A 10,738-nucleotide genomic window follows, 5' to 3' on the forward strand; every position below is an offset into this window, starting at 1 on the left:
GATATTGGAATAGACTGAAAGTTTGTTTGAAAATGTATGAACGTAATAAATCGTGTAATGATACATGCTTTTGAGTCATGATATTACTTGTTGTTTTTTCATGGCGTGCACATTCTCGTTTGACGTAAGAGGCGACCAGAAGCATTGGATTCCAGAGCGTCACTAACGTAATACAACGTAATAATACAGAGTCCTACAGGGCATGTTATGTTTACGTGTATACCGACATCAATGGTAAAAGTGACTTGAAAGCGAGCACTTTGACCACTAGACTACCTCATCGCCTCTTGATACTTTGTTAAATATCTGATGAGAATTTGAGATGATATCCCTTTTTAACAAACATTTTGCCAGTGTAATGGTGGATCGCATTAACTGAGGTCATGCACAGTTGTGGTCATTAGACGCGCTTCCATCTGTGGGTAGAATAGTTATTAAGTTTCTCACTGGCCCTGAAAATTGCCTTTGATAGTTTAGTCTGGGGTGGACTTTACTGCCCCATGAAACTGACATGCTGTGAAATATCTTCAATATCTTTCAAAGTAGAGGTGGTTAGATCAACCCACTCAAAACACGCTCACATCCAAAAGAAATAGGTTCCCGAATGAATTCATTGTAACGTTGACAGAGCTCAATGGAGGTGTGCATGGCAACTACTCTTCGCACTGCTGCACGTGTGTTCAGTCGTTTACAACATGTACAAGATATCAAGGACACAACTCTTCAACTGATAACATTAACGCAGTTCTAGCTGAAGGTATCACTTTGAAGCAGCTATAAAATATGAAACTGTTCCTAGCCACGCAACAACTAGTGTGCATGTCGAGTTTAAACGTCGGTTTATGAATTCCAGTCTTAAACCTATATCAAAGATTATTTGAAGTTTCAGACATATTTCATAGAATCTGAAGACAAACTCTCGACTAAAAACTATATCTTATTGTAGAGATGGAGGTCTTTACAAATGTTGTGAGAATGTTAATATCTTACGACTATAAACTGAAGTTCTTTTGACTTAACGCGTTAGGAAATTATGACATTGAGGACTAGAAGAATGTGATTCTGCATCACATTCACTGTTACTTATGATGCCAACATCGCTTCGCGTCGGCAGAAAATTATATCATTGTCGGACACACGAACGCCAGCACAAAAGCCCTTGTTTCTGCAGTAGAAATAAAACATTTGTAAGTGCACCTTACTGGACCTTCTTGTTAAGTTCTTAGAATGTAAAGCTTCCAACCCAGAAAAAAACCTTGAGCTACCTGAGTACCGGGTCCAGTTTATCATAAATAAATAAATGCGTGAATCTCTAGCCCAAAGCTGGAGAGTTGACAGGTATGAACATATATTACAAACACGTTGAAGACATTGCTGAGGGTCATGAAAAGTTGTAACTGACATATTTAATTATCCACTACTGCTTGACAACTTTAGATGAGCCATGGCCTGACTAATGACCCCAATTTACATATATCGGAACGCCCTCTACAACATTCCATTTGAAACAAGAGGGAAACACGTTGTCCTCTAAATATTGAAAAGTGCAATTTCCTCGTGCGATTCGTGTCGTGATGGTGTCTTGCTGAACTAAATCGTTCTACGAGACACGTGTTAAACAGTAGCGGTACTCATGTCATGCCACGGTCAGCATGTATTGCACGTGCTTAATCGCTAATCTACCTGTAGCAACCAAGTGTATTCGCAGACATTACTTGCCCCTCCCAATTGTCACAAACGCGTTCACTGCGTTGGTTCGTCTAATACTTGTCAAGCAGAAGTCAAAAACTAAAAGTCAACATTAAATTCCTCTACACATGTTGTCATTGCTTCATGTATGAATATGCCATTATATGATTTTGCCTGATGTATTAGTATGTCTTTATTTAATCAATCACTGCTCCACAACCATTTTTCAGTGACATTTTCATCACCGTAATCAGTCAAGACAACAACACATCACAGGTGATAACTCCTTCTAAAATCAAATGAAATCTTTGCTCAAAACTGAGTCCATTGTACCGATTGTCACTATGTTCTTACTAAAGCTTAAGGATATCGATGTTCCAGAGAGAGAAATGTACCGGCTGTAAATCCGGCATTCTTCATCTTGAAGGTGGAGATCAGTTATAAGCAAGTATAGCCGCTATTGCAAAACCACTTTGTGAAACTTTGGCAAAACCTTCAAAGGTGGTTGAAGTACCGTAAAATAATAGTCCTCCGAGAAGGAACGTGAGTCCAATTTTATTCCAAATACTTTTTTATTCTTCTGTGTTCTTGGTCGCAGTATTTTGTTAATTTTAACTCTTTGGCTAAACGTTCTGACGTACATCCAACTTGGGCGACTGTGCAGTTAGCAGAAGTACCATGGTCCCTGGTGTGGTAGCCCAACTTTGGTTGCTGGTAATCTATGTAATCTATCTAATGTTATTTTGTATTATATATTGTTGTCTGTTAATGTTCTAATGATTGTATACAAATTTCAATCTTCATCTGTGATTTGTAGTTCCTTTACTGTCATTCGTTAACAGAGTTTTAGTCATATATACTACCCATCGAAAGTTTAGACTCACTATTATACGTGTGTGCGTGTATGTGTGTGCGTGTGCGTTAGCGTGCGCGCGTGTGTGTGCGCGTGTCCCTGTGTGTGTGTGGCTACATCGAAGATGAATTTCTCCACTAACGTCGGGGCAGCTACTGCAAATCTTATGCAGATGAATTACACGAAGATCATGCATCAAATTGCTGAAAAACATGTGCAAATATGGTAAAAGGGTTTAGTGTAAAGTTTCGTTTAGAATTCACCAATTTCCACTGAGTTTTATCATTTAGTGAACTCATGACAATAATCTTTTCAACGTTACGAATTTGTTTTACAATACATCTGTTCATATGTAAACATGTATGCATGTATGTATGTAGTTCCCCGGGTATAGTGACATGAACAGAAATCAGAGAATGCTTGGCGTGTTGTACAAAAGCAAATGTTTTCACACAGCTGAAAATACTGCGATTAATTTTATCTTTCTCATACTAGTTTTAATTCTGTCTGATAGAGTACTGTCCTTTGGCGGCAGGTTTTATACCATACACATGTTTCTCATCAGATATGTTCTTATCACGATATGGCTGAAACATTGCCGATGTGACGTGAAGTCCTCACTTAGTCACTCACTCAATCACTCATAGAAGCATAATACATGTACACAAAATAGATTTCTGAAAAATCGAAATGCTGTAATTTATCTGCATTATATAACGCCCAGATGACGACTCTTACGCAAAAAAGTCGACATGCCGTTGTTTTCAATTCTTTGGTGTTTCGATTCAGACATTCTGAATTCTGAAAGTATCACAAACCGTTAGGTTACACCAGAAACGTCAACATGTTTCATTCACAGTCACATTATCCTGACATCTTATACTTATAACCATGACAGCATTATGTTTATAGCGTCTACATATATAGTCTCCATATTTTCAGTCCTTGATATAATCTGTCGGAATGCGTCCATTTAAGCATTTCTTTCACAGATATGAACACAAGCTGGTACGAATCAGGACACTCACATGACACCTTATCTTTGGGAGATCTCTTATATAAAACTAGGTCTCACTGCCTACATCAAAAACAACATGCCTTTCACGTCTGTTGTATGTCTTCTTTTGGTCACGGTTCTCTGTGAGTGTGCAGAGAAACCTCACATCATATTCATAGTTGCTGATGACCTTGGATGGAACGATGTCGGATTCCGGAATCCTCAAATGATCACCCCTAACCTGGACAGACTGGCCACAGCGGGAGTCATCCTCAACTCTTCTTACGTCCAGCCTCTGTGTTCTCCCTCCAGAAACTGCTTCATGTCAGGATATTTCCCTTATCACACAGGACTGCAAGATGGCGTCATATTGGTAAACGAAGCAAAACATCTACCCGCCAATCTCACAACAATTCCACAGAAACTGAAACAACTTGGTTATGATGCTCACATGGTTGGAAAGTGGCATCTTGGTTTCTGTAACTGGAAATATACACCCACAGAGAGAGGCTTTGACTCCTACCTTGGATATTACTGTGGTGCTGAGGATTATTTTAACCACTCGAGACGGGGAGGTCCTGGTGAAGTAGGACTGGATTTTCGTTATAACAAGACGGTCTATAGAGACGCCAATGGAACGTACTCTGCACACGTGTTTGCGGACAGAGCTGTTGAAATCATTCGGAACCATGACAACAATAAGCCACTTTATTTGTACCTTCCATTCCAGTCTGTACATGCACCTCTAGAAGTTCCTCCTGAATATGAAAACATGTACAAGAACATAGAGACCATAAGCAGAAGGATCTATTGTGGAATGGTGAGTGCTTTAGACGAAGCTGTTGGTAATATCACGAGGGCATTAGAAGAAAAAGGTCTAGTAGACAATCTATTCTTAGTCTTTACAACAGATAATGGTGGTCCAACGTACAGAGCTGCTAATAACCTGCCTTTGCGAGGAGCTAAAAATACTCTCTGGGAAGGGGGAACGAAAGGAACTGGATTCATCTACAGTAAGACCATTCTCAAGAAGACAGGCTACCTCAACACTGGAATGATGCATGCTGTGGACTGGTACCCGACATTGGTGGAGTTGGCTGGTGGAGAGAACACCGATCCCAACATGGACGGAGTCAGTCAGTACGACATGCTCATCAATGGTGGACCGAGCAAGCGAAATGAGTTCGTCTACAACATCTATGATGATAGGGAAGCAGCTGCAATCAGGTACGGAGATCTCAAACTCATGCAAGGGAGTCCAGGAACTCACAATGGTTGGGCTCCTTTGCCACATTTGGGAATCGATGAACGTGTCTATGAAGCTGATAACCAGAAGTTCCCTCCTTTCATGCTCTACAACATTACTGCAGATCCAACCGAACACTTCGACCTCTCAGCCAAGTACCCTGAACTTGTGGACATGATGAAGAAGAGGCTGGAGAACTGGAAGAAGTCGCGTATTCCGGCACAAGACCCTTCTCCTGTTCCAAGAGCGAACCCAAAATACTATGGAGGAGTATGGAGTCCTGGGTGGTGCTAATATGTAGTGTGTTTGGGTACAGGTGGAAATGTAGTTTTTTTATATTACCCTGCAGCTTCTGTGTATATAATCAAATAGTTTGACGATGCCACGTAAGATGAGTACGATGTGAAACCGCCCATGTATCACTCACAGCAAATAAAAAATACTAGTCTCGATGTAAAATTGTTTGCACATGAAATATCCAAATTTCAACTTCATTTTTATTATATTTCTTGGCCCGTGAAGGTCCGTGGTAGAATAGGCCTTCGGGAACCCATGCTTACCATAAAAGGCGACTATGTTTGTTGTGAGAGACGATTAACGGGATCGGGTGGTTAGGCTCGCTGACTTGGTTGACACATGTTATCGGTTCCAAATCGCACAGATCGATGCTCATGTTGTTGATCACATTGCCGCCATATAGCTGAAATATTGCTAAGTGTGGCGTAAAACGCAACTCACTCAGTCACTCATTATATTTCTTGGTTGTGTCGGCCATCCACAGCCGATGGTAAGTGCCACCAAAGCAGTCAACGCCTAACACCTTCATTAGTTCCCGTCACGATGACGCACCAGAGAATAGCTGAAATAATTTACTTAAAGACGGTTTCAAACCCAACTCCCTAGCCCATGGCAAACATCATTGACGTGAGTTTTATGTATATTGTAAAAGAAGCAGTGTAATGTCAACTGAAGATGTAATTTGGATGATGTGTATTCGTAATTTCTTGTTTGAAAAGCGTTTGGGTAAATTGTTGAAAACGGGTAACAGGTCAGTTATTACACTTAATATTAATTTATCCCAACTGACCTTAAGCGATGATGGATCCATATACGTAATTATGGATCCAGATACGTAGTTATTGGTCTACCGAAACACAAAAAAGGATCCACCACTGCGTATCTGGATCCCTCATTATCGAAGAATTCCATTCATTGCACAGCGTATATATGCACGAATATAAAGTGACAACGAATTTAAATACCAGACTGTAAATCAGCTTGGTCATTCATCTTTCCATTTCAAGCTTGCCTTTAGCGTTCTCCAACATCTCGAACGAATACCACAGATTGTATAACAAACTTGAGTTTTATGACAAAATTAATTATGTAGATTCATGCCATACTTGACACATTGTCACACGGGATGTAATCATGGTGTTATCATTGTCCGTACACATGTAGCAGGTATAGTAGGGCACGGTTACTTGTTGTTTCCATGGTTACTGACGATGGCATGCAAGGAAGCGCAGGCACAAAGCATAACCAGATGGCGTGTATATTAGCAGGAAAGACTAAGAGGATGGGTGCGATTTTGTATTAACCAATCCTTACCTCTCCAGAGTTGATCAGTCATACGTAACTGAAGTCGGAATTGGAAGCATTTGGGAACCGTTGAACATCGCTTACACAAATACGCACAGAGAGAGTGGTGGTGGTAGACAAACAGAAAGACAGGCGGAAAGACATGCAGGCAGACGGGCAGATAATCGCATTAAACATAACATTGATAACATTTCATTTGTGATGTACTAGTAATGATTGAGTATGGTTTTACGTCGCTCAGCAATATACTAGCTGAGTGAAACTCTGTTGGTAATCAAGGCTGGACAAGACAATCCAGAGAATACCAAAAGAAGGTATTCTAGGTAACTGATGTATGATGACATGCACTGCCCAAGGAAGTGAGTCTGACCACCCGATTCCGTAAGTCTCTGGAGTGAAGCTGATAACCAAACGTTCCCTCCCTTCATGCTCTACAACATTACTGCAGATCCAACCGAACACTTTGACCACTAAACCAAGCACCCTGAATTTGTGGACATGATGAAGAAGAGGCTGGAGAACTGGAAGAAATCCCGTGTTCCGGCCCAGGATCCGTCTCCTGTTCCAAGAGCGAACCCAAAATACTGTGGTGGTGTGTGGAGCCCCGGGTGGTGTTGACACAAGCTACGATGGGATTCACATTAAGTATTCAAGAAATAGCATACAGTATATTTTGCATTTTCTTTCTGCAAATGATATTGGAATAGACTGAAAGTTTGTTTGAAAATGTATGAACGTAATAAATCGTGTAATGATACATGCTTTTGAGTCATGATATTACTTGTTGTTTTTTCATGGCGTGCACATTCTCGTTTGACGTAAGAGGCGACCAGAAGCATTGGATTCCAGAGCGTCACTAACGTAATACAACGTAATAATACAGAGTCCTACAGGGCATGTTATGTTTACGTGTATACCGACATCAATGGTAAAAGTGACTTGAAAGCGAGCACTTTGACCACTAGACTACCTCATCGCCTCTTGATACTTTGTTAAATATCTGATGAGAATTTGAGATGATATCCCTTTTTAACAAACATTTTGCCAGTGTAATGGTGGATCGCATTAACTTAGGTCATGCACAGTTGTGGTCATTAGACGCGCTTCCATCTGTGGGTAGAATAGTTATTAAGTTTCTCACTGGCCCTGAAAATTGCCTTTGATAGTTTAGTCTGGGGTGGACTTTACTGCCCCATGAAACTGACATGCTGTGAAATATCTTCAATATCTTTCAAAGTAGAGGTGGTTAGATCAACCCACTCAAAACACGCTCACATCCAAAAGAAATAGGTTCCCGAATGAATTCATTGTAACGTTGACAGAGCTCAATGGAGGTGTGCATGGCAACTACTCTTCGCACTGCTGCACGTGTGTTCAGTCGTTTACAACATGTACAAGATATCAAGGACACAACTCTTCAACTGATAACATTAACGCAGTTCTAGCTGAAGGTATCACTTTGAAGCAGCTATAAAATATGAAACTGTTCCTAGCCACGCAACAACTAGTGTGCATGTCGAGTTTAAACGTCGGTTTATGAATTCCAGTCTTAAACCTATATCAAAGATTATTTGAAGTTTCAGACATATTTCATAGAATCTGAAGACAAACTCTCGACTAAAAACTATATCTTATTGTAGAGATGGAGGTCTTTACAAATGTTGTGAGAATGTTAATATCTTACGACTATAAACTGAAGTTCTTTTGACTTAACGCGTTAGGAAATTATGACATTGAGGACTAGAAGAATGTGATTCTGCATCACATTCACTGTTACTTATGATGCCAACATCGCTTCGCGTCGGCAGAAAATTATATCATTGTCGGACACACGAACGCCAGCACAAAAGCCCTTGTTTCTGCAGTAGAAATAAAACATTTGTAAGTGCACCTTACTGGACCTTCTTGTTAAGTTCTTAGAATGTAAAGCTTCCAACCCAGAAAAAAACCTTGAGCTACCTGAGTACCGGGTCCAGTTTATCATAAATAAATAAATGCGTGAATCTCTAGCCCAAAGCTGGAGAGTTGACAGGTATGAACATATATTACAAACACGTTGAAGACATTGCTGAGGGTCATGAAAAGTTGTAACTGACATATTTAATTATCCACTACTGCTTGACAACTTTAGATGAGCCATGGCCTGACTAATGACCCCAATTTACATATATCGGAACGCCCTCTACAACATTCCATTTGAAACAAGAGGGAAACACGTTGTCCTCTAAATATTGAAAAGTGCAATTTCCTCGTGCGATTCGTGTCGTGATGGTGTCTTGCTGAACTAAATCGTTCTACGAGACACGTGTTAAACAGTAGCGGTACTCATGTCATGCCACGGTCAGCATGTATTGCACGTGCTTAATCGCTAATCTACCTGTAGCAACCAAGTGTATTCGCAGACATTACTTGCCCCTCCCAATTGTCACAAACGCGTTCACTGCGTTGGTTCGTCTAATACTTGTCAAGCAGAAGTCAAAAACTAAAAGTCAACATTAAATTCCTCTACACATGTTGTCATTGCTTCATGTATGAATATGCCATTATATGATTTTGCCTGATGTATTAGTATGTCTTTATTTAATCAATCACTGCTCCACAACCATTTTTCAGTGACATTTTCATCACCGTAATCAGTCAAGACAACAACACATCACAGGTGATAACTCCTTCTAAAATCAAATGAAATCTTTGCTCAAAACTGAGTCCATTGTACCGATTGTCACTATGTTCTTACTAAAGCTTAAGGATATCGATGTTCCAGAGAGAGAAATGTACCGGCTGTAAATCCGGCATTCTTCATCTTGAAGGTGGAGATCAGTTATAAGCAAGTATAGCCGCTATTGCAAAACCACTTTGTGAAACTTTGGCAAAACCTTCAAAGGTGGTTGAAGTACCGTAAAATAATAGTCCTCCGAGAAGGAACGTGAGTCCAATTTTATTCCAAATACTTTTTTATTCTTCTGTGTTCTTGGTCGCAGTATTTTGTTAATTTTAACTCTTTGGCTAAACGTTCTGACGTACATCCAACTTGGGCGACTGTGCAGTTAGCAGAAGTACCATGGTCCCTGGTGTGGTAGCCCAACTTTGGTTGCTGGTAATCTATGTAATCTATCTAATGTTATTTTGTATTATATATTGTTGTCTGTTAATGTTCTAATGATTGTATACAAATTTCAATCTTCATCTGTGATTTGTAGTTCCTTTACTGTCATTCGTTAACAGAGTTTTAGTCATATATACTACCCATCGAAAGTTTAGACTCACTATTATACGTGTGTGCGTGTATGTGTGTGCGTGTGCGTTAGCGTGCGCGCGTGTGTGTGCGCGTGTCCCTGTGTGTGTGTGGCTACATCGAAGATGAATTTCTCCACTAACGTCGGGGCAGCTACTGCAAATCTTATGCAGATGAATTACACGAAGATCATGCATCAAATTGCTGAAAAACATGTGCAAATATGGTAAAAGGGTTTAGTGTAAAGTTTCGTTTAGAATTCACCAATTTCCACTGAGTTTTATCATTTAGTGAACTCATGACAATAATCTTTTCAACGTTACGAATTTGTTTTACAATACATCTGTTCATATGTAAACATGTATGCATGTATGTATGTAGTTCCCCGGGTATAGTGACATGAACAGAAATCAGAGAATGCTTGGCGTGTTGTACAAAAGCAAATGTTTTCACACAGCTGAAAATACTGCGATTAATTTTATCTTTCTCATACTAGTTTTAATTCTGTCTGATAGAGTACTGTCCTTTGGCGGCAGGTTTTATACCATACACATGTTTCTCATCAGATATGTTCTTATCACGATATGGCTGAAACATTGCCGATGTGACGTGAAGTCCTCACTTAGTCACTCACTCAATCACTCATAGAAGCATAATACATGTACACAAAATAGATTTCTGAAAAATCGAAATGCTGTAATTTATCTGCATTATATAACGCCCAGATGACGACTCTTACGCAAAAAAGTCGACATGCCGTTGTTTTCAATTCTTTGGTGTTTCGATTCAGACATTCTGAATTCTGAAAGTATCACAAACCGTTAGGTTACACCAGAAACGTCAACATGTTTCATTCACAGTCACATTATCCTGACATCTTATACTTATAACCATGACAGCATTATGTTTATAGCGTCTACATATATAGTCTCCATATTTTCAGTCCTTGATATAATCTGTCGGAATGCGTCCATTTAAGCATTTCTTTCACAGATATGAACACAAGCTGGTACGAATCAGGACACTCACATGACACCTTATCTTTGGGAGATCTCTTATATAAAACTAGGTCTCACTGCCTACATCAAAAACAACATGCCTTTCACGTCTGTTGTA

General features: G+C 39.8%; 1 pseudogene; it reads left to right on the forward strand.

Moving 5' to 3' along the window:
- The first annotated feature begins 3,657 nt into the window (after positions 1–3,657).
- On the forward strand, positions 3,658–5,079 carry LOC137272671 (arylsulfatase I pseudogene; annotated as a pseudogene).
- Positions 5,080–10,738: the final 5,659 nt, after the last annotated feature.

Source organism: Haliotis asinina, chromosome 2, assembly GCF_037392515.1.
Source record: "Haliotis asinina isolate JCU_RB_2024 chromosome 2, JCU_Hal_asi_v2, whole genome shotgun sequence".
Taxonomy (NCBI): Eukaryota; Metazoa; Mollusca; class Gastropoda; order Lepetellida; family Haliotidae; genus Haliotis; species Haliotis asinina.